The sequence below is a fragment of the Lonchura striata genome, chromosome 10 (assembly GCF_050655825.1).
Source record: "Lonchura striata isolate lonStrDom1 chromosome 10, ASM5065582v1, whole genome shotgun sequence".
NCBI lineage: Eukaryota > Metazoa > Chordata > Aves > Passeriformes > Estrildidae > Lonchura > Lonchura striata.
In genome coordinates this window covers 17,398,566-17,420,611 of record NC_140712.1, presented here as the reverse complement: position 1 = coordinate 17,420,611, position 22,046 = coordinate 17,398,566, and the positions used below count along the sequence as shown (strand labels likewise).

General features: G+C 51.0%; 1 long non-coding RNA gene across 6 annotated transcripts in view; it reads left to right on the top strand.

Moving 5' to 3' along the window:
• Positions 1–1,272: 1,272 nt before the first annotated feature.
• Positions 1,273–22,046, top strand: part of LOC110474298 (uncharacterized) — an 85,727-nt gene continuing 64,953 nt past the window's right edge. For 4 of the 6 annotated variants that reach the window (XR_014957620.1, XR_002466056.3, XR_014957619.1 and 1 more), the window contains exons 1-3: positions 1,273–1,433; positions 1,652–1,898; positions 11,556–11,625. This is a non-coding gene — a long non-coding RNA (uncharacterized LOC110474298). Of the gene's footprint in view, positions 1,434–1,651; positions 1,899–3,163; positions 4,201–11,555; positions 11,626–22,046 lie in introns of those variants that run through there. The other 2 variants (XR_014957621.1, XR_014957622.1) reach the window with 2 other exon arrangements.

The following is a 22,046-nucleotide window of genomic DNA, read 5'->3' as shown; positions in this document are numbered from 1 at the left end:
TCGCAAAGGGCTGGCAGCCCTCGTCCTTTAGCTTTTATCCTGATTGAGCTCGTAGATTTTATTTATTTAATTTTAATTTTTTTTAAGGGGATGGCGGGGAGGGGGAGGGCGAAGAGAGGGAGAAATAAATAATCCGAGCGACGCTCGCCGGGAGCCGGAGGCGGCGGGACCGGCAGGCAGCGCTCTGCCGCGGCTGCTCCCGCCGAGATCGCTTCGTTTTGTAGCAGGTCACATTTAACCCGCGTCTGGGATTTAAAGAAAGGCGATGTTCAGAAGCGGCGAGGGATTACAATTCTAATTTTTTTTTAATTTTTGAATTTATTTTTTAGTGAGGATAGGTCAGTTAAGCACCTCAGATAATCATATTTAGCTCCTGGCATTTTAGTCTGATTATTGATGCTGTTATTATTTGTATGTGCCGGATTCGCCGCTACACGCACATCGCGTTAAGAATCTGTGCAGGAAATAGCAGAACCTGGAGGGGAAATAATTAAAAGTGTGGGGAAATGGGGAGCAGAGTGGATGTGTGGGGGATCGCGGGTGCGTCCCCGGGGCACGACTCGGGACGGGCGGGCCCCCGTCTGGCTGCGGAGAAAGGGTCTTTCGGGCTGCCCCCAGGTGCGGAGGCCGGACGGGAAGAGATTGCTGGGGGAGGAGAAGGTGTGAGAGAGGCACGCTGCGTGGGGGGGTGCACGGCGAGGAGAGGGAAAAATGGGAGAAGGAGTCGGGAATACGAAAAGAAAATGGATGGAAAGGGAAAAGGTGGGGAGAAAGGAAAGGCCAGTGAAAGGGAGAGAGTGAAGGGGAGAGGGGATGGGGAGAGGGAAAAGGAAGAGAGGGGAAAGGAAAAGGGGCGAGAAGGAGAGAGGGGAGTGCCGAGGACGGGGAAAGGGAGGTTAGCTGCAGGTGCAGGGCTGCGCAGGGGTGCTGCTCGCCTCTCCCGCAGCCCAGCGGAGGTGCCGCGGGGGCACGTCGGGGCGGGAGGAAGCGGGCAGGGGGTAGGGGAGGTGAGCGACCCGCGGCGCAGGCCGGGCAGGGCGGGAGGAGGCGGCCGGTGGCGGGGTGTGGCGGAGGGCCCGGTGCCGCCCGGTGCCGATCCCGGCCCGGCCCGGCCCGGCCCGTCCCGCTGCAAAGCCCATCCCGGGCTGGAAAGCGCGGGAAAGGGGGCGCTGATTTAAATGAGGGCGCGGGGATTGGCTGGGCGCGGCGTGACGTCACTTCCCAAAGGGGGCGATTACCATGCGAGGGGAGTAGAAGTTGGGCAGCGGGGCGGGAGCGCGAGTGCCGCTCGCCGGGCCGGGCCGGCGGGCTGGGCGCCGAGCACCGGCCCCGCTGCCAGCCCAGCCCAGCCCAGCCCAGCCCAGCCCCGCGCTGCCCGGCCCGGCCCGGCCCGGCTCGGCTCGGCTCAGCCCGGCTCAGCCCGACCTGTCTCGGTACGGCGCGGTTCGGCTCCGAGCCCCCGCGGCAGCCCGCCGTGCGCCCGTGGCTCTGCCCCGGCTCATCTTCACCGCTTCATATTTATCTTTTTTTTCTCTCTCTCTCTTTTCTTTTTTTTTTCCTTTTTTTCTTTTTTTTCCTTTTTTTCTTTTCTTTTTTTTTTTCTTTTTTTTCTTTTTTTTTTTTTTTATGTGTGTGTGGTTCCCGGTGGCAGCTCCTGGCCGCCCTGCCCCGGCCGTGCCCGCACCTTGGAGCGGACGGACGGACGGACGGATGGCCGGCATCCCCGACGGAGGGATGTTTCTGTCTTTGGTTATCTAGCTGTATGAGTGTTGTGGAGCCATCATAAAGCTAGATAACCGAAAGTAGAAATGACTTCCAGACCTGCTCGCCCAGGGGAAGCGGCCGCACCAGGACCGGCAGTGCAGAGACGGCCCGACTCGCCGCCCTGGGGGCTCCAGGTAAGGGCTGCGGGTCCGCGACCTCCCCGTCGGGCCGCTCCGGGCAGCCCGGGGCTCCGCGGCAGCAGGCGGGAGGGACGGGGACAGGGAGGCGAGCCCTGCGCCAATTCTTCCTTTGCCAAATAAATCCGAGGTTTAACTATCGGTTAAACGCACGCCGAAATTCACTCCTAGGCTAGGGGGTGTAGCGGCTCTGGGAGGATGGAGAGAGCGAGCACCCTCCCCAAATAAACCTTCCCCCGCGTCCCAGCCTACGGGTCACACCACGAAAACTCCCCAGCTTTTCCATATCTTTCCTTCTCTCTCTCTCTCTCTCTTCTGCTCTATTTTTTCGGCTTTGGATTTGATCCTGGCCTCCCTTTGGAAGGTCAAGTTGGTGAGAATGTGATCACTTTTCTTGCGTGGTGGCTGTTGCTTTTGTTCGTAGCTGCGGGGGGATGCCTAGGGAAGGGGTCCCGCTGCTGGGTGCACCCCTCCAGCATGCAGCCGCCCGGCCCTGAGGCTTCTTTGGGAGCCGAGCTCTTGGCAAGGCACAAAGCCTCCCTCACCTCCGCTGCAAGCCCCAGAAGTTGAAACATAATATGTATTACAATGTCTGGCAAATAAAAAAAAAAAAAAAAAAAAAAGGTGGAAAAAGAAAGAAAGAAAAGAAAAGAAAAGCAATTGGCATATCTGCATTCCGTTCCCATGGCGACACAAAGCACCGTGCTCTTCGCCGAGCCTCCCCGGCACGTTTTCCCAGCTGGCGTGGGGCGAGCGCCCCTGGCCGGGACCGGGCTCTCCCGGGCCCCCCGGCACCCTGGGGCGGGCTGGGAGCATCGCCACCAGCCCCTCGCCCGGCGTTGTCCGCCCGCATCCCGCAGGGATGATCCCCACGCTGCCGCCAACCCACACGGGTCGTGACAGCTCCGGGAAGGCTGCGAGAGGAACCTTCCTGCGGCAGGGGTTGCGAGGGGGCTCTGAGCTGGCCCTCTGCCCCCCGGGAGATGCTGCGGGAGATGGGGAGGGCTGGGAAAGGCGCTGCCGCGTTCCCGCTGCTCGGCGAGGTGGAGCGCGGGTACCCTGCCCCATCCTCCGCTCTGGGCATCCCTCGCCGAGGGAGAGGGGAGCGCCGCAGGGCCGAGCCGCCCGTGCCCAGCGGGGCCGGCCGGAGGTGGGAGCCCCCCGCACCTCGCAGGCAGGTTTTCCACCTTCCCTTGCACGGGGTAATGGCGTCCGGTGCCACGTAGGCCCGCAAAGCTAAATCTGCCTGTGCACCCTTCCAGGGCCAGCAAAGCACCGCCATAACCACAGTAAGGAGAAAGGATCTCAGCCTGAATTTGGCTATACCGGGAGAAAGAAAAGTTCTGAGAAGCTGTTATTATATATTCTAATGAGAAGTCATTGGAGAAATTAAAAAGGGCAGAGAAAGACGAAGACGCCAGCACTAATTCCGCAGGAAGCCTCCCAGGGAAAAGGCTGTGTGAGTGTGAACGCTGAAAAGCATGAAGGCCTGGAATTAGACTATCATTTAGAAAGCGTTACTAATCCGAAGTTACAGCAGTAATTCCATGATTTGCTGGGTCCCACACGCAGCGCCAGAATTAAAGATACGGATTTTCTAGAAATGTAACTCAACTGTGGCACCGAGTCTCGGCAAGATCCGAATGAATCATTCATTCCAAAGGCAGCGAAAGACGTGTCATTAAGAACCAACCTCCTTCTCTCCAGCCCATCTGGAATATGTATACTTGATGCAATCCCAGAAATTGTGGAAGAGATCGGAGGTGGGGAGGAAGGAATGTAGTCCTTTCCCTCCTTTATTATGTTGGCTATTTTTAAGAAATAATTTTCCAATTATTTTCACAATATTGTGAGTGGCGCTCAATTCTTCTCCTATTTATTTTTTCCCCTTTTCGTGCGCCAGCATCAAGTCAGGTGCAAACGGTTTCAGTGGAGATGCTTTAAAACTAGACTGAACAAAGCAGGAGGGAACTGAGCAAGGTGGTTGATGAATGCATTTATTCCGGAGTAATGATTTGATGGGGGATGGAGGAAAGAAACATTCAAATTCCTAATGAATGTAATTCAGGAGGAATCATTCAACCAGCATGTTAGAGAAAATCTGTTTGGTGGGAGTGTTCTGCACTGGCAGAACCCAGGAGGTATTTCTGTCCCTGGCTTTTGTAATTGCAAAAGGTGAAAATATAAAAAGAGGATCTGAGGAAAAAAAATATACACACATATAATAAATGTCCTTGTGTGTGTATATATAAATACATATATATATATAATTTTATGAAATAAAATGGAAGTGTGGAAATCCGTGTCTACATGAGAACTCTTACAAAGGATTGATGCAAGCTTTTTCACCTTGCTATTCAATCAGCTGGTCAGAAACCACTCTTGACTTCTACTATTTTTTTTCCTTCACAAAATCACCTCTCCTGAGCTGATTTTTGAGGTATTTTTTTCAGGCCATGTACTTGGTGCACTTACCCCAGAGCAGTTCCCCCCGAAGGGGACTGAGACAGGGACTGAGCGATTTGGCCTTTAATGTCCACGAGAGAGAAACTGCGGTTGAATTTTTTCTGCTGCTTTAGTGCTTCCTTCTTGCCCCCATTGTTGGCATGAACCTATGGGTGTCTCGAGGAGGTGTGAAGGCAGCACCCTCTCAATTAACAAGGGAGGTGGCAGTGAGTGATGGAGGACAGTGGGGTGAGAATCTCCAGATCATACGTGTGTGGGTCGGGGGCAAGGCAGTGGATGAAGCCCCCCAGCAAATCTCTGCTTGTGGCATACCTGCTACATCTAGAGAATCCCTGGCAGCCCACCGACAGGTCTCTGCTTTCTGTCTTTTTTTGGTTTTTTTTAAGTGCCATATTGGAAGGGAGGTCCCCAAGGATCTGTCCTTGGGCCAGGGATGGATTTTGGCTGGACACAGTTCCCTTTGTTAGCTTTGCTTTTTGCCCTGTTAGGGTAGCTGTTGGTTTGGATGGGTCTTTGCCCCTGCGTAGGCAAAACCCAGAAGGGAAGGCATCTTTTTCGGGAGTGCTGAGATGAGAGTCCATGTCCTGGCATTCCTGATTCTTTCTCTTCTCAGTGGGACTCTCCTAATGGAGCAATAGGATGCAGCGTAGGCCAAACATGGGTGAGGTACCTGGAGCTGGGTTGTGATGTCTTTGTTCTTCAGGCAGAGCTGGGGATGGGCAGAGTGAGACAGAAACAGAAGAATCAGCATGTGCCATTGGGGGATGAATGCAAAATGCAGTTTGTGGGTTTCACCCCAAGGAAATGGTGCTCCGGGAGATTGCATGCTCCAGCCCAGGATTTCCCACCTTTTCCTAAAACGTGTCTGTCATGCAGTGGGTTTGGTTTGGTGCATCAGATGAAGGGGGTTTATACCAAATACCTGGGGAAGCCAAACTCACCAGGGCTTGGGGTCAGGTGAAGGGGCTGTTCAGGCCCTGCTCTCTGAAGAAGCTTCCCTGGAAGCCAGGCTGTGTGAGCGTGCACGCTTGGTTATGGATGAAATCCCATCAATGGGCATTTTTGTAGAACTGCCTGGCAATGGCAAGTTCCACTCTTGAGGCTGGGCTCAGCCATTTCTTTTGTCTTTCTTGGCTTCCATGCCCTCCCTGCACCCTTGGTGCAAATGGGCAGAGCCTCCCTTTACCTGCTGCTCTGTCCAGGCTTCGTCTGTGCCGCTGGAGCCGAGGAGCTTGGAGGGTCCATCCAACCTGTGGCCATGGATGGGTGCTGCATGTCCAGCAGGAGGGATCACGGCTGCCTGCTGGACACACTCGTGTGTCTGGGTGGAGGGAAGGTGCTGATTTGGCACCAGCACTGAGGCACCTGGCACATGGTGCTGCACACACACCGTTCATGGTGTGGGTACCGCGTGTCCCCCTGGCACTGCTGCTGCCACATCGCAGCCCTCGATCGCCCTTAGTCTCTGGGTGTCACCAGGGGCCATCAGCATAAGATGGGCATTTGGCTGCCTGTGCTGGCTTCCCCAACACATGGTACAGGGAGTCGCTCTGTCCAGGTCGGGGATTTTGGTGTTTCATGCCCAGAAGCCTGGCCACCTCGGAAAGCTGTTTGCCAGTTTTTCCTGAACTGGAAAAACATCATCTTGAGCTTCTCACCATCCCTCTGTCCCTCTGAGTGCACGTGTTTGCGACCAGAGCTTGCATACGAGGCTGGGTCATCACACTTGCCACAGAAGGGCTCCCGGCATCCGCAAAGAGTCAGGACGAAGTTCTGGCTTTCGTGTTTTCTAATATTTATTCAGGGGCTCAGGTTTGGTTAGGAGCGTTTGCCTCAAAAGCTGAGGAGTGGGGGTAGAAAAAAGAAAATGGGGGGAGCAAAAGAACACAATCTCCGGCAGTTAGCTGTCTCTTGGAAACTCAGCTTGCTGTTCCTATAGAGGCTTTCTCTTTTCCTTCACCCTGGTCTGGCCTTAAGTACCACTTTAAGCGGGCTTTGCTCATTCACATCCAGGCTCCTTAGAGCAATTGAGCCCGCGGGGGTTTGAAAAGAAGGGACAGTCCTTCAATGGCAGGACCTTGGGCCAGGCTAATTGGTTTTGGTTCAAGGGGATACTGGATTTGTGAAAAGCCCAAAGACATCTTTCCCACGCCAAATCCCGGCTCTTCAGAGGGGGAAGTGAGGGGTGCTAGGTGGAGAAGGGAGCTGAAAGAAAGATGGCTTAGTTGAAGAACCTCATAAGGACCCGGATGCCCAGCAGCCTCAGCAGGGATGGGTGCAGCCGGGGGCAGTGCCCAGGGTGACACAACAGCAGGGGCACGGTGCCCTTCCTCCTCCTCGGGGTAGGTGGACAGCAGTGGCTGGCTCCTGGTGGCATGCTGGCAGCCGTGGCCTGGTCTCATTAAAACGGGCTTTTTTAGTGCTTGCCAGACTCCCATGGAGATGCCACAAACGCAGGAAGGATGGGACATGGGTCCAGAAATCAAATTGCATCTGTGTGCTCACCTGTGCAGCCGTGGGGGGAATTTGTTGAGGTCTCTTGTATCTCATTTTGATTTAGGAATTTATTTATTTTTAAACATTGGCTCTCTCTGGCACCATTCCAGCAGTCCCACGACCTTTACTCTCCCCAATCCATAAAAATCACTTAATTATTGGGCTGAAAATCAAGGCTTGGAAACAAAGCCAGCTTATGGGACCATCAGTTCTTGATATATTTCCTGAGAGGACATATTTCTGGGCACCTTCAGAGCAGAGCACACAGCTTGTTGGATATGAGATATCAAGGCATTATTTATTGAGGAAGTCTTCACACTCTCTCATCTGTTATAATTAACTGATGACATTTTTTCTTAGGTTCAAAATATGGTGAAAAAGTATAATTAGCACAAAGCTGAGGCACTGCATTAAAATGTCTCCTATAGTTAATGTAGGGTAGTTGTGCTATTTATTATAGGAGGAGCTGGCTCTGACCTCTGTGTTGCCTAACACTTTTTATTGTAAAGATTCTTGAACTTTTTTTTTCTTTTTGAGAACCTCTGACACTCCCATTGTTTGCTGTGGGCCCTTGAAATTCGTCTGGGGGAAGCTCTTCGAGTCGAGAAATGCCTGTTCTTTGTCCCTTAAATTCCTTTCAGGTTTAGCTGAATTATGAATTGTTCAGAATCACTATTTCCCTTCGCTTGCCTCTTGGGGGGGAAAAAAATTAAAATTTATTGTTTCCCTGGAATAATAATAACAGATTAGGAGCAGGGTGAAACCGTGGACTCCCACCACTTTATTGCAGAGCTCTGGACCAGCCAGGGAAGGTGGGAGGGTGTTCACAGCCAGCTCCATCACCCCTTTCCACCTTTAGGTCATATCCTTCCAGCACAGACCCTTCTCCTGGGAGAAAACTCCTGCGTGTTCTGGTGCCAGGAGGGAAAAGTGAAGGGTATGTGGGTGCACTGGCCTGGGCACTGCCAGCCCAGCAGTCCCCTTCTCTGCCGGCCCCAGGAGAGCAGCCTTCTGCCGCTGCCAGATAACATTAGTCCTGTATTTCATAGTGGCAGAAATCTGTGCCGAGGCTTGGGGCTTGAAATCTCTCTGCCCGCACAGGATGAAGCAAAGATGGGTGCGGGGTGGAAGAAGGGGAATTTGTTACACTTGCCTACAATTGTTTTTCTTTTTGCTTATATAAACAATCTATTATTTATTAGCTATAAATAATGCATTTTTCTGTATGTTTAGAATGCACGTGATTTCTGTATATTAAAAATGTACATGGTTGAAGGCACCAAAGCAAGCACTGGCAAGTCAGGGGGTACCTGATTTCATTTTGACCATGAGACATTAATTCAGCCTCTCCCTGCCCATGCCCTTACGATGCTGACGACACGGTCGCAGCCTATTTTTAGCTCACTCCCTCTTTTCCTGTCCAGAGTGACTGCACAGCGAGGTGGAATTAAGGTTGCATGGACAGCCATAAATTGGACACTTCCTAACTTTGAAGTGCTTGACCACACAATCTAAGCGAGGGCTCTTCAGGGCAGTATTTCTGCATGTGGCATTAACTGCATTGGCTGGAGACGTCAAACACAGGGGTAGAGAAGCTGTAGAGCAGAAAAGACCTATCAGACTATTGAAAGAGTTCGTTTGAATAGGTGGGGGAGTCAACAGAGCCTACACTTGATCTGAGCTAAATGGCCAAGAAGATGTCTCCAAGCTGAGAGGGGGAAAGCTTTTGTTCCTTCAGTCCCTGCCTTGATGTTTTCTTTGCCTTTGGTTTTCCCTTGTTCCCTCCTAAGGAGGTTTGGGCTCCTGCTCTAGAGGAACCTTTGGCTTGCGTAGTGAATTGATGTGCTGGTGGGAGCGAGGGTGTCCCTAGGAATGTGCACACACACACACGCTCCCGGTCATCACACCAGCAGACGTGTGCTACCAGCTCGCAGGTACTTGCTGATTGGCGTCCTTGCCTTGTCTTGCTTTGCCTTGCACACTCCCTCTTTCCCATGTCACTGTCAGGAGCCATTCCACATGTTGGAGGGAAAGGAGAGGCCTTTGTGTTTTACACAGGAAGGATAATCTCTTTTTTAGCTGCTGGAAGAATTACTCCAAAGGTGATTATATGCAAAGCACATTTATCTTTGCCTAAAATAGCACTTTTTTGTTTTCTTTTTTTCCTTTGTTTACTGGTGTGTATCTCCATTCTGGCTCTCAGTAAGATGCTTGGCTGTCTGTTTTTGAGTGGAGTGGACACCTTGAGAAAATCAGTCTGGAAAGTAAGCAGCCCTTTGTTTTACTTTCCCAGGTATAATGCAGTCACAGCCCCTTGCACATACCTTGTGCCAATACCAGAGCACTCTCCCCCAGTTGGCAGTGTATTTGCCCTGGGTTATAATTATTTGACTGAGCAGTTTTGTGTTTCCAGAATTCCTGGAACCTGATACCTGCCTGGGGCCGTTTCTGGATCAGCACAGGTACCTAAGTGTCCTGTGTTTGGGTTTCCATTGTTTGGGTTTGGCTTGTGTTTCACGAGCATCTCTTTCATAACTTTCCCCCTCTCTCCTGCCTCTCAGTTCAGCAAAGGGCCTGTCTATCTGAATGCAGGCAATAAACATCTGTTCTCACCCTCACTTCTGTTAATGAGATAGAGACAGGTAAGCATCACACATACCAACTTCCCTGCTCTCAGCAACATCAAGGAAACGGTGACAAGCTATTAATGGAAAGTGATGGTCTGGGTGCTAATTAGTGCTTCCTTTTCAACTTTTACCTACATGTCTGCCGAGATGCCCATCCCAGCCTCTCCTCTCTCCCTGCATCCCTTTGTTTCCAGCACGTTGTGTTCACTGTGCACATTCCATGTCAAAGAGTCTTCTCTATTTTTTCCCTGCCGATCACTTTCTGCATCCCTTCATTCCCTGGTTTTTTACCATTTTCCCTGGCACCCTCATTCTTCTGTGTTTGTTCCAGCCAAAGTAAAAGCTTGATATTATAGTAGGATCTGAAAGCTTGGGGATGGGATATGTGAAGTTGGTCAGGAATTGCTCATCTTCATCACTGGGTAGAAATATTTGCTTGTGGCACTAGTGCACGGGGTCAAATTACCCTGGGGATGTGAGGTCAGAGATCTATCCCCTCTTCCCACAGGTAATGCTGTTGGGAGCCTCCCAGCAGCTCACAGGTCTTGATCGTGGAGCAATTAGTATTTAAAGTAGATCTTCTGGTAATGCCCAGAGACCAAGTAGGACAGGCCTCCATGGTGTGAGCCTGCAGGAGATGACAGGTCCTGCCCCAGAGATTTTGTGTTCTAAACTCTAAGTGGTTTTGCAGTCCACCAGCCAGCTCCTGGCTTTTTAATGGCTGGTTTTTGAGATCCACCCCAATTTATGCTGCTGCAGCAACATGATTCCTGGTCTCAGCTTGGTTCCCAGTCTCTCCCTTTTCTCTTCCTTCTGGTCCCTGGGCTCTGCCCCTTCCCCAGGGACACTAATCATCCCCTCCTCACCTTTTCTGCATGGGCTGTGGGTTTCTTGCTGCCAGGCTTGTGTCCCAAGGAGCTGCCTAATCTGCCCCTGTCATTCCCAGTCACAGGCTCTGCACACACCATAGCTTTATGGGGAATGCTTGCAGGGCAGTAGGAAGAGGCAGCCATGGTTTGCACATCAGCTAATTAATTTTCATGACTGAACGATGCTGCCTGGTCTCTTGTTTATACTCCTCGCCTCTCCCCTTCTCCCCCTCCTCGCTGACACACACACAAGACGACACATCTCGTAGGAACGTCAGCATCCTTCCACAGCCTTGAGACGCGAGCGGTTATTCTGTTGGCTTGTCAAACGTGGGTTTCCCTGCTTCATGGTACACAGGGGCCCCCTGTTTCACATTTGCTGATTCTTATTAGACCCAGTGCGCCAGGGCCCTGTCTCTCCCTGCAAAGCAACGCGCCGCATCCCATCCATAAATCCAACACTGGAACAAAGCCTCTTCTACCCTGCCCCATATTTCTACCCAGCCTGCCCGCTTTCCCCTCTCTCTCTCTCTCTCTCTCCCCCTCTCCCATGCTGAAGGTTTCCTAGTGCCAGGGAGATATGATAATTCTTGTGAAGAGAGCATGAAATGCCTCTGCTCTTTGTGTCTGTTTAATTCAATGAGAATCCCAGCCCCAGATGTCATGAATGGTGGGCTTTGTGCTGGCCCTTCCTAAGCCCTAACCGCCAGCCCAGCTCTCTGTCTTTCTTGTTTCCCACCACTGGATACTGATTAACAAACTAAATTATTTTTCCTCCCTAATGATGTTTTCCCACTTTGCCCACCAGGCTGGAAGAAGCCACGGGGAGGAAAGAGTTTGTGCAAAGGATGAGATAGCCAGGGAGAAAATTAAAGAGACAGTGTTGCTGTCTGGGGTCTGGCAATGCAGGTCCACTCGGCTTTATTTCCTTATTAGAGAACGGGGTCGTGTCTGGCTGTATTTTACGTGGCTGGGTGTATTTCAGCTGAGGGACGGGCTTGAAAGCATCCGCACAACGTACGCTCTGGAGCATACCAGGGTCTGTAACTCACTTGCAATTGTGTGTGCAAGTTTGCACGGCCCCAAATTTAAGGTCTCTTTTCCGAACGTGAGTGACATGTGGTAATTGCTTGACATCCGTCCATGCATATGGGAACCTCTTTCTAATTGAGACAAATTCTCTTTTCCTTAATCAGACATGACTGAGAGTTCGTGGAGTGGGATGCCTTGGGAAGGGCTGGGACGTCTCCACCTGAGCAAGGAGAGGTGAGTCCCTGGAAGTCTTGCTGAAGGATTGAGTTCAACTCATGCGTGGGAGACCAGCTCTTTTACCTGATCCCTCCCTCTCTCCCACAGCCAAATTTCCAGCCAGGCTTTTGAAACAGGGCCAGTTGTTAGCTGCTGCTAGAGAAGACCAGCGGTGATAATCCAGGGAGCCTGGATGGAGCTGGAGGCAGGTGGCCAAGGCAGGATTGTGCAAAGCCACCTGCTTCTTGGAGCCTAGCAGTGCCTCCTTGCTGGACACCAGCAAAGCTGTGTCCACCAAACACCCTCCTGTAGCAGAAAAGAGGGTGGGTGTCAACCTTGTGAGTAGAAAAGATGGTAGGGAGGGAGAGAACCTTTTAACAACAATCTGGGGGTCTGAGTTGTGCTGTTGGGAGTCATTGAGAGTGGGTTGGTTTGGCATTTTGACTTAAAAAAACCCCAAACAAATGAAAAACCAGAGGAGCCTGTGTTAATGGTGTGGACTTCTCTCAGCTGGGACATGGACAGGGACAGGTCTGATGGACAGGGCAAGATGGAGGCTCTACAGTGGTGCAGTGTTCAGCCCTCCATTTATCAGAGAGTACAATATATGTATTTATCTCTCACAATTGAGAGCTCAAGTCAGAGAGGGCCAGAGCCTTGCCTTTCCCTGTGCAGATCTGGGAGGGTTGTGCAGGCTCAGCTTGGCAGTAGCTGCTCTTGTCATCACCACGCCAGTGCTGCAGTACCCAGCCAGTTCCCCTTTTCCTCACCTCCACTCAAAGGGGAAACAAACAGGGAAAAGGGAGTTGGTTTCCTGCACCCACCAAGCCCCTGCAAGCATACCCAGTGCATCCCACAAAGCATTGCCTCATGTACGGCCTTTGCTTCCCACTGCAGTCACATCTGACCCTTATCACTCCTGCAAGTTAGAACAAGGCAGGAAAAATGGCTGTGCAGTGAGTTTCTTCATGCGCCAGGATTTATTAAGAACAATAGGGGAAATCAATCCATCTATGTAGAATACATCACAGGCTGCAATGGGATAAAGCATTTATTCCGCTCTTGAAGGGTAGAGCTATAACTCATGGGAGGCAAAACCCTTAGTGCTCTGGAGTCCCTTCCCTTCATGTGTGCAAAGAAATGCTTTAGCCCATGGCAACCTACCAGCTATTGAATTTGTGTGGAGAATCTGCCGTCCTTCCCCTTTGCCGGCCCCTTTTTGGAAGGCGAGTCACTCATTAAAACACACCTCTGGAAAAATGAAGGGGCTGTCGGTTCGAAGGCATCTCTGCATCTCGGTTTTACTTTAAACAGAAAGGGAATAGAAATGTCTCAGTGATTTAAAAGCAACCCCCCACCAATTTTGAATGGACAGATTGTGCTTTAACCAATGTAGGATTTGCTGCAACTTTCTGCTGATGCCCAAGGACCAGGCGCTGCAATTACAGCAGAGAGGGATGGGTTGGGGTGTTGTGACAAGGCGAGATGCTGTGCAGGGAGATGTGTGTTGTGCAGCTGAACACCTCCAGTGCTGACTAGATAGATGTGTGTGTATATATATAAGTACTCCCTGTGCCCAGCTCTCTACTCGTGGTAGAAGGCATGCAGTGCAAAGACTGGAGCAGTAGTTAGCAGGGGCAAAAGGTGACCAGGATTTGTTATAATCTTTCTGGGTGTGAGAGAGTGTGAAGCTGGTGGGGGGGTGGGGGGGTGGATCTTGTGGAGGGGTGGCATTAATAGTGAAATGGTATTTTCACTAAGCCTATTTTCACTGGGTCTAATCTATGTTGTGGGAAGAAGATCTCTTCCATAGGGCAGACCCAGTGAGGCTGGTGAGCTGCTTGGAGGGGTCTGGGCTGCCAAGGAGTGCAGGCAGCGGGAAGCGAGGCAGTTGAGCAGACACGTCAGACAGCCTTCCTCAGCAGAGATGACTTGGTAGGTAGCGTGCTGTTGGGCAGATGGGGTTAATTCTTACACCCAAATCAAAAGGCAACCGAGGGGGGAATGTTTTATTAATGAAAGCAGCCCTTTGTGAGTATTCCTCCCGAGGCACGTTCCCTCCACCCGCTGCCTTCCCCCCTGGCTGCTGTCTGGCCCCACGTCTTGCTCAGTACCTGCTCAGCTGCCACTCACCCACTGATAGGTTTCATCAAGAAATGTCTCCATATGTGTCTGAGTCCTGAACCTGGGTATGTGGGATGGGAGGAGGAGGAGGAGAGATGAGTCCTTGGCCATGCTGGAGACAGGGGTTTGCCACAGGCAGGCAGAGCTCGGGCTGTCACAGGTTGCACATCAGCCCATTGATTGCTGCAATGGTGCTGCAGGAGTCATCTCTTGCTGGCACCGAAGAGCAAGAGGAGCAGAGTGCAAGGTAAAATGCAGGTTGGAAGTGGGTAGGGGATGAAGGGAAGAGCTGAAGTTTGGGTTGGAGAAGTTGGAAGTGCCTTGCCTACCATCCAGTCACCTTCCCATCGCACCACCTCTCTGCCTGCCAAGCAATGGGCTCAAGAGAGGAGCAGGGGACTTCTGTGCACCCAGAAGCAGCCTCTCCTGATCTTTCCTACCCTGCTATCTCCCTGTGCCCATGTCCTCGGGGACCCTGGATACCTTGTTCTGTTAAAGGACAGGGCCGTGGGAGTGTCAAGGGCTGTGTGTGATTATTTCTGTCGCTTTGTTAAAAATAAAACAAAAGCTGGTTTATGACAATTGAGTCAGGAGAAAGAGGAAGTGGAGCTCAATTCCCAGAGCACCTTTTAGCAAGGCTCTGCACGCGCGCACGCGTGTCGTACGCGTGTCAGAACTGAGCACCCACGGAAGGCCGGGTCGGGAAACCTCACATGGAAGCGGGGAAAAGACCCCAGTGCATGGCTGCTTCCCTGAGGGAACCCCCGCAGGGCTAATGTTTGATCTGAGGCTCCGTTGTACTCCTCTGAAACCTTGGGATGTCAGGAGCTCGAAGGGAGCCTGGGATGGAAGAGGATGCTATTTGCATTTTCCTATGAATGCATCTATTTGTATAAATCTGGTGTCTCTGTGCATGCGCACACTCCCCTACGCATGCATTTGTTTGAAGAGCAACACGCTGTCCCTGTAGTGTTCTCTGCTCAGGGCCAGAACTGGTTAGTCTGAAATTCAGACTCTTCCTGGAGGAGCTGCAACTCCCCTCCCCACTTCAAATCTAGCAATGGCTATGGACATAGGAGTCCCGAGATGGTTCACCATGCTATAGCAGAGTTTCATTGTGGGGGATGAAGGCTCCCCCTTTCAAATTTGCACAGACATCAAAAGAATCTGGAAGGTTCAAACAGATCACAACGTAATCAAAATGCCAAGCCACCGTCTGCTTCTGCCTTTGGGTTGACAAGCAGGATTAGCACCCAAGGGAAGCAGGGTGTAATAGTGTTTCACGGGCACTGTGAACAGCCCAGGAGTGTGCGGAGTACAGAAAGGTTAGCCGAAGGGCAGGTCTAGCTGCAGACGTACGGTTGGGGGGCGGATTTTAAAGCAAGGAGCTGTACTCGTACAACCTCTGTGGGTATTTACTTTAGCAGAAGGCAGGACTCTCCTGTATACCAGTGATGTCATGCTGGAAGCAGTTTAAGCTAAACTGGAGAAAGCCAGTTTAAGAGTGAAGATGTGCACCAGCGTGGCAAGGAGCAGCAGCAGTTGACCTATAGTGCTGTCATTATAATGGTGTGGTTTTCCATGTAGACAACCCTGGAGCGGAGCAGCTAGCCTGCCATCCCTTATGTTTCACTGTCTAGCTGAGATGTATAACATGGCCCTGCCTGCATGCGGTTGCAATCACCCTCTGGTTCTCCACACAGTACTGGAGCAGAAGCCGAATTTTCAATGTGCGTTGTGTGCCTATTGCACCAAAGTAGTCCCATCATAGCTAAAGGCACCTGAAATTCTTTCCAAATACTGCTTTAGTGTCAATGATTGCTGGTCTTGTCCTGAGGGCAGCCCAAGACCAGAGGTGGGGGTTCCTTGTTTGGTATTTGGTGTTGCTCATTTGGAGAACTGAGCCACACTGATGTGTCCACTGTAAAGTGAGAAATGTATCTGTAGCTTTATCTGTGTCATCTGTGTAACCATGCATTTTATAACTGACCTTGTTTTAAATTTGTGTTAAATTAAGGTTTAGGAGGCTCATGTCTTCTTTACTGATATTGCTGCAGTTTTGGTTTGGGATTTATTCTGTTTTGGCCAGGGGAAAGGCATAATTTGCCTATAACTCACTCTCTGATGGCTGGCCAGGTGACATCTTGCCTTGTAGCTCTCGGAACGCTCTATCTGTCCAGGCCGTGTCTTCCAGGGCCAGTCCAGAGCCTGGCGGCTTTCAGAACTGGTGGGACACAGTGAGGCGGGAGGTTATCCGCCTGTGTGGGGACAAGCCCGCTCGTGTCCAACAGTAAAGCTATGGCGAGGGCACAGCCGCCTCTGTGGCCACGAGCGGGGCCCAGGCAGTGTGTGCCGCCTGGCCAAGGAGAAGTGAACCAAGAGCGTTCCAGCCGGGAGGGCTGGGGAGAGAGCTGCGGGAGCGCCGCGTGCCCATGGCACCGCGAGCACGCCCCGCGCTAAGATGGCCGCTCGCCAGCGCGCTCCGGCCCACCATGGCAACTCCTTTTCTCCCGAGGCTCCCCTTTACTGGCTGCCACTGCTCCCGGGTGCCCACTGCCTCGGGGCTGGCGGAGGGGAGCCCGCTGGGATGGGCCAGCTGCGGGCCTGAGGCAGTGTGGGCCCCGGCGGCCATTTTGCGGGAGGCGAGCGCCGCCTGTAAGATGGCCGCATGGGCATGAGGTGGGGTGCAGCGCTGCCTTGTCCTCGCCACGCTGCCTCCCTCACGCCGTCCCCTCCTTATCTTGCTAATTACCGATGAAGGCAGAACAATAACGGGAGCTGGCATGCCCCAGTTCTTTCTCTGCCACCTCCTTCCTCGGGCGGAAAATCTGCGCGCACACCTCCCCCCCACCGCCCGCCAGCCCCTCTGTGATATTAACTGAATTAACATACTTCCTAATTTGCCCTGTGTTTTTCCTGCGCCGGCTCCCAGCCGCCTCGTCATGGCTTCTCCAACTGGTGGGGAAGAAGCGAGTGCGTTCATCCCCTCCGCTCGTTTGGTTGTATGCGAAAAATCCTTAATGACATCTAAAAGGGGTGGCGGGACAATAGCCCACGCGGGGTTTGGCAGGAGACGTGCGATATTTACCCCGCCAGACCATCCTCGCTGCCTCTTTGCCGAGGGATTACGACGGCCGCCGTCCCCGCGTTCCTCCATTTATTTATTTTACTGGTGGCGGGGGGGACGCATTGGCACGCGGCTGCTTTGTGTGCCTTGCTTCACCTATGAAAAGGACATATTAAGGTGTTGCCATAAACCCCCGGATGACAAAGAAAGCGCCTTTCTCTTCTGCTTGTGGGCAACAATGACAGAAGCCTTTAAAACCAGAAATCTTTTTACCCCCAATTGCAGAAAGGCTTCCCCTAAAAGGAACTTAAATACATAACATTGATTCTAAAGCGCTGAGCTTCTGCTAACTATGCCATGCTTTTTGTTTCTGATAGTATTTGTCCATTGCATAGAGCAAGCCAAGGATGCGGAGCCTCCCCCGCCCTCCTCCCTTTGTTTAAGTGACAAAATGTTTCCATGTTCTTGTTTAGAAAATAAACCTTTGTGGGTTTTTCAGCTTTTAGTTTTATTTTTTTACCCATTTATCGTGGTGTGAGATCCAAACTCCCCTTCTTCCCAGATCTTGGGAATCCATGTTCCTCATGATCAATTTTCCCTCCTTTATCTAAAAATACAACATTATTTTATAGCATTACTCTGAAAATTCAGCAGTTATATTTTGAATTTGAGTATTCAGAGCTTCAGGATATTGCAATATTTTTTTTTACAAGCGATGAATGAAATGCAATGATTTAAGTGTGTAATGCACAATACAGATGCCATGCATTGTAAATACATTTCAGGGGCATAAAATCCAACACAGAGAGCTGGTGTTCCACGAAAGCCGGGAGTCCAAAAATAACTGTAAAAATGAATTGTCTGTCGGGACGAATCTCTCAGATCCAAGCCAATATTTGCAGGGTTACAATATGCAACTGGCTTACTTATTGGCATAAATATCTCATTTTAAAATGCCGATGATAAACTGAAAAAGAGGTGAAGGAGATATTTGACTGATTACTGGATGCCATGGATTCCCTGCATTTAATTTCATACTTACATGCTATTTACTTATCCCATGTTTATGGGTATGCGCTTTAGCTTCATATAAATCTCTCCTGTCTGTCTGTCTCATTGAGTTCTTTTCTCTTCTGCCATCCCATCTGCTTCTCATGGTCCTTCTCCTGAAACCACATCACAGGATCTGATGGGGATAATGGGAATCCGCCTCTGGTCTCTATCATAAACATGCCAACGTGGGCTATTGTGTCGGGAGACGGCGGTCACCAGATGGTGCTTGGTTGCCCAGGGTCTGTGTCACTGGGTTTGGTCTCTCGATAAACCAACAGCTCCTTTAGCATTGTGTTTTCCCCCAAGATCTACCTACCCTGGCTGAGGAAGGTGTAAGAACCTTGGGTAATGAATCCCCAGGGATGAAATCCTTCTGGGTGTGTTGGGTGCTCTGCAGCCTCAGCTATGTAGCTCTGAGCTGCCCTTGCAAAGCTGAGGTTTGTTAATCCCTATGCTCAGCCGTGTTCACCCTGTCTGCATTCCTGGAAAGGAAAATGAGTGTGGTAGTTTGGGACTGAATGCTGTCTCCATGTGAAAAGCGGTCCATGTCAACCTAAGCAGACATCTTGCTACCTTTATGTACCGGGCTTGGGAAGACAGGGCAGAGACATCTCTGTGATGCAGACAAAATCAAGCCGTCTCCTCTTGCCTGGGCTCACAGACAACTCTTGAGTGCCAGCAAAAGGACTGGCTTGTGGAGGTATCATTGAGAGATGTAGATGTTACAGAGTGACTGAGGTATGGGGCTTTCCCTGTGAAAAAATGTCCTCCAGCCAGGAGAGACCCAGGGACAAATCCTGCTCTTCATTATGTGTCTGTATGTCCTCAGGAGGTCCTGGACATTGTTGTACATGTGAGCTGCAGAGCGGGGATTAATGCAGAAATAAAGATTGAAGATAAAAACAGTGAGAGCGATGTCTCTTCCTGAACGCAGACAGATGGAGAGAGCCTGGCATAATTACATTTAGCAAAGGGCCGCCATGAATGAAACCAATTAAAGGAGAAGCAATGCTCATATTAGAGAGAGAGGGAGAGAGGAAAGCAACCACCTCTCTGGGTCTTGTTGGGCATCCACCTTCTATGGGGAGTGAGTCACGCACAGTCCCCAAGTCAGGGGTGAGCTCCTGCATGCACCTGCCTCCTGGCTTAGGGGGACTTAGCTTATCTGCCATGGTGAAAAAAGAAGGAAATGGGAAACATCGGGCGCTGGCGGGGCCGGCATGGAGCTGGCTTGCAGCCAGCCCCAGCCTCGCCGTCTCCATTGTCTCATGGCTTTAATGCGTGCCTAGAAATCCAGTATTTAGGATTCAGGTTACCATTGTAAAGCAGAAAGGTCGTGCTCAGCGCCGCTTGGTGTGGATTCCTCCGGCAGCTCTTTTGCCTGCGTGCCCCATGTTGGGATGGTGTTGGCAGAAGGCCTGGGGCCAGGAGGCTGCAAGGAGCACGTCTTTGCTGCCTCTGGCATAGTGTGCACCTTGTAAGGAATGCTGCTGGCTTTGGGATTTAGGGAGGGTAGCAGGAGGTGTCCAGAAAACCACACAAAGCAGAGGTTTGCATTTCTTGGGCAGCCAAACCCGAGCGTGCCTTGCTGACAAGCTTGGCATAAAATCTAGCAAGGCAGGATCAATGTGGCTCTTCCTCTGGCTCTCACTTGGTGGGGGTGTCACAAGTAGCTGCTGCTGGTGGCCAAGGCTAAGAGAGACTTTTGGGACTGTTCCTCCTGATTTCATTTCAGTCCCAGAAATGGCTGTTTTCCAGCTTTCTTCCCTTCTTCTACTATTCTGCTCTCATGGGAAGGTGCCTTTTGGGTAGAAGAGCAGCTGGCAAGGCTGGTCTAGAATAATTCACAAGGGTTTTAGAGCAAACCTTGGGATTTGGGGTGTCTGTTGTAAACCCCCAGCAACTGTAATCAAGGACTGTTTTAAAGTCTCAGTCCTCACTTAAAATTAATAGAATTATGCTAACAAGAAATGTATTTAGAGACATCTTAATTGCAGGGAAAACTCTGGAAACAAGTCAAAGACCTTGTAGGGCTTAGGCATTATCAGTCTGAAGAAACTCCTCCAATTAATTGGTTTTTGAAATGAGTCCTAGCAGTTTTGGAGATCAAGACTCAAAGCTCAAGGCTGACAGTGCAGGATGCTGCGTAACACCTGAACAGGGAGGAAGAGAGAGACTGACAACTCAAAAAGTGTCATGGATCACATTGGGTTACATAGTGGCTGGCTTGGGTCTCATTTAAGCCCCTAGACATACTGAGGACTCTCAGGAGTGGTCCCAGCCATTTTGGATGGTCCTGGGCACAGAGCAACTTGGGCACAGTGGTCTGTGGTCCAGAAGGTAATAATTGGAGATGTTGATCTCTGGCACCCTATTCTACAAGAGAGGGATGCACATCTCTGTGTGTGCTAGTGGAGGTGGTGAGAACAAGGCTGTACAGATGCAGATTGGCTGTGCCTATGGATATGTATGGCTCTGTTTCATTCTGGGAACAGCTTGAAAAACAGTGTTTGACTTCCACGCTGCCAGGACTCAGAAAAAAAATGCTTTTTAAAATTTATTTGGTCCTTACTTTAACTTGAGAGGTCATGTACTGTGTGCAGCGCTGTGGAAGACTCTGCTTAAGAGCCAGAGGAGAAGATGCTGTCTCTGTGGTGTCCTCATAGTACTGTGCAGGATCTCCCCAGGCTGCTGCAGACATGTCCCAAGCTGCCACTTGGACCAGTGACTCAAGGGAATGTGCTCCTTCAGTCCATTTGTGATACATTTCATAGGTATTGCCTTGGTCCCAGCGGCCGCTTGTCTGAATGTGCTGTTGCCAGTGTGAGTTTTAATGCATCTCATGCAGAAGTGTACTGTAGCTCTCCAGAATGAAGGGTAAACTACATGTGTGAGTCTGGACCTGTACCAAGCTTTTAAGGCAGTTGTGGTCCTGCACAGTGCCCAGGCTGAGCTTTCTGATGGCGTGGTGCTGAGGAGCAGAGTAGAAACAGAGGGCTTCTGAGTGGGTGCAAGGCTGGGACCCATCTGACTCATTCTGCTTGCAATCAGGCGAATGGGTGTTGTGTCAGAGCAAGCTGAGAGCTTGGGGAGGAAACAAATGGTTCACATAGATAAGTGCTGGCTGGGGAGCCCATCAGGCGCCGGTTGCCTTGCAAAGGAAAGATCCTTCCTGCAGCTTGTTGCATTTCTGTAGGCTCTGACTGACTTCTGCCTCCTTGCCTCCTTCTCATCCCCAAAGGACAGAGACTAAAGGAGTGCCTGCTATTGCTGCAAGAGCTGGAGGATGTGGTAGGAAGTGGCTGGTCTCTGCTACCTAATTAACAGCATGGCTGAGTGCTGGGAAACAAAGGCTCCGGTTTCTACACTCTCTTCATCCTTCTTCCCTTCCTTCCTAGCCCCTAAAAGAAACCGCTCTACTGATACCATGGGATGTTCCCATAGATGCCTCTGTGGCTGCATGAATGTGGAGGGGACTGTCTTTCTGCGTGCAGTGGGATGAGGATGGTGATGGTGTGCTTTATTCCAGACTTGGATCAAGCACTCCAGGGAAAGCGTGGCTGGAGGAACAGGGATGCATCTCTTCTGCTTGGGCTATTTCCAGCTGCAGCTGGCTTGAAGCTCTGCAGAGTGCCCTTCTTCCTCCTTTGGGGAAAATCTGTCTGTGATGACCCATTTGGGCATGGAGCAAGCAAAACTGGTCACAGATGCCTGCTGCAAGAAAGGCTTTGCCTGTTCCATGCTCCAAAGGCAGTCCCAATCTACTGGGATTGTGGCACCAGTGATCAGCAGGGCCAGCACACTTCGTTGAGGAGCTGAGAGCTGTAAGGGGTCTGCCAAGGAGAGATTCTCTGCATCTTGGGGAATTTTCACACCTGCATCCCTTGATCAGACCCACTCAGTGAGAGTCATGTTGAGAGGCAGAGGGACATGGGTGTGTCTGAACTGCATGCTGTATTCCTGAGAGACTTGCTTTATGGCTGTGCAGAATTAGTCTGTGTTTTCTAGGCCACCTTTGAAAAGTGGCTGAAAATTTGATTTCCATAGCTTTAAAACTGAGCTCTGTGTTTGGCTCCTTACAAGACAGGCAAGGACTAAAAATCTCCTGTGATCTGAAAGCCTGGTCAAACTCTGAATGTCTCAGTGAGGGTGGAAATGGGCTTTGCAGTTTGCTTTTACCACAGACAAATTTAGT